Here is a 1,916-nt window from a genome sequence, read left to right on the forward strand (position 1 = left end):
ATGGTTTCTTATCATTATCACTGTGTGATCTATATTCCTTTGAAGATTATATATTTTGTCTTTATTGTCTCATGTCCTGTCTTCCAAATGGTCTACTCTGTTGGTGATGCTTTCATTTGAGCTTTTAATTTGGTTTATTATTTCCTTCATTTCATGGATTTCTGGTTTGTTTTTGTTTGTTTGTTTGTTTGTTTTTTAGAACCTCTATCTCCCTGATATTTTGCTTCCTGTATTTGTTTATGTAGCTCCTTGTCGAAGTGATCTTTCACTGCCTGTTTTTGCTCTCTTATGCCTTCCTTGAGTTCACAGACCATTTTAACCATGTACATCCTAAACTCCTTCTCTGTCATTTCTTCTGCTGTGGCTGCCAATGAGTCTAATGATGTGGTGTCTTCATTTGTTTGGGGCACTTTCTTCCCTTGTCTTTCATGTTGCTTGTGAATCTTCCTTTCCAGCTCTGTGGGTCTAGAGTCTTATGGTTTTTACCCTACAGGTTTGTAGTGTTCTTGTAGGGTTCCAATAACTCTCCTTTTTGGGGAAGGACAATGTTAACAGATCATTATATCAACAATATACCACCTATGAACAATTTGTTATTATTAAGATATTTACAGTTTAGTTTAGATGTACAGAAATGTTGGATTCAATTATTATCTAAAATATAATCATTAGTTTTGTAAAAATGTTTCCAGTTTCTGATGGTGGACAATAAACTGGGGGTGGGGCATAGGATGATATGCTCAGGAGGTAGGATGTGAAGATATAGAGTTCATATATCTTAGGAAGTGTGAAGGAGAAATCTAATGAAGAGGGTTAGTAGCAAGAGAATAGACAGGAAGTAATTTAAGGTAGGCAAGTACGTGGGATGACAATGGAGTACATAAAACAAACACACATATGTATTTAGAAAAATGCAGATGTTAAATCAGTAAAATTTGGATGGGGAAAGTAAAATGAAAGAAGAAAAAAGAAAACTCCTCTTTATTATATTATTCAGATGACTCAGTCCACAAAGTCCTATTTCATGCAAAGTTCTTGGTTTCACATATGCTGGTGATGTGAGGGCTGGAGGATAGAGGGGTAGAAGAGGAAAAACAAACAAACAAACAAAAAACTCAAAGGAAGAAACCAGGGTTGTAGCTAGCTTTGGAGATTCTTATCTTTCCTACTTCTCTTCTCATCCAATAGGTGAGGTTGTCTGTTGTAAGCTGGTGTCTTTGCCCTCAGGATGGTGGAGATAACCATGGTGGGAAGACTGGTCCTGGTGCTGGGTGCCTGAATGCAGGGAGTGGCACCCGCCAGTCCCTGCAGGGAGACTGCACCTCATGGGTCTCTTTTTGGGACCGCTTATGTGACTTGTTCACCAGGTACTATCACCCTCTCTCATCGCTTCTCGGCCTTTTGGCTAAGATCAAGTGTAGTATCACCCTCTCTTGCCTGGAGATTTCCAAGTTCCTAGTCTCTCTGTTAGGCTCCAAAAGTTAGCCCTGTCTCCCTCTCTTCTAGCAGTTCCCAATTGAGGAAACTCTCACCCCAGGGCTCCCGTGGGCAGCTCCCTGGTCGCACTGCACACCTGTGTTGGGCAGCTACTGTGTTGGGTTACCACCACTGGGGAGGGAGAAGGTTGAAAACCTGGTACCTCGCTGTTGGAGATCTGATCTAGGAACTGCCCTCACCTAATATGACAAGAATGTTGAGTCAAGATGGCAGATGGTGGCGGTCTGCTTTCAATGCCAGGGTGTCTGGTGAGGTGGAGGAGCCTGGTGAGGTGGGAGGAGCCTGGAGAGGTGAGGGGAGCCTGGTGAGGTGGGAGGAGCCTGGTGAGGTGGGAGGAGCCTGGTTAGGTGAGGGGAGCCTGGTGAGTGAGGGAAGCCTTATGATGTCATTGTGCTGTGGGTAGTAGCAGCTGAGTGACC

General features: G+C 43.1%; 1 pseudogene; it reads left to right on the forward strand.

Moving 5' to 3' along the window:
- Positions 1 to 1,385: 1,385 nt before the first annotated feature.
- Positions 1,386 to 1,531, forward strand: LOC124097786 (U2 spliceosomal RNA; annotated as a pseudogene).
- The last annotated feature ends 385 nt before the right edge of the window (positions 1,532 to 1,916 follow it).

This window comes from Marmota monax, unplaced genomic scaffold, assembly GCF_021218885.2.
Source record: "Marmota monax isolate L192 unplaced genomic scaffold, Marmota_monax_Labrador192_F-V1.1 WCK01_AAM20220418_F8-fsc00244, whole genome shotgun sequence".
Lineage (NCBI taxonomy): Eukaryota > Metazoa > Chordata > Mammalia > Rodentia > Sciuridae > Marmota > Marmota monax.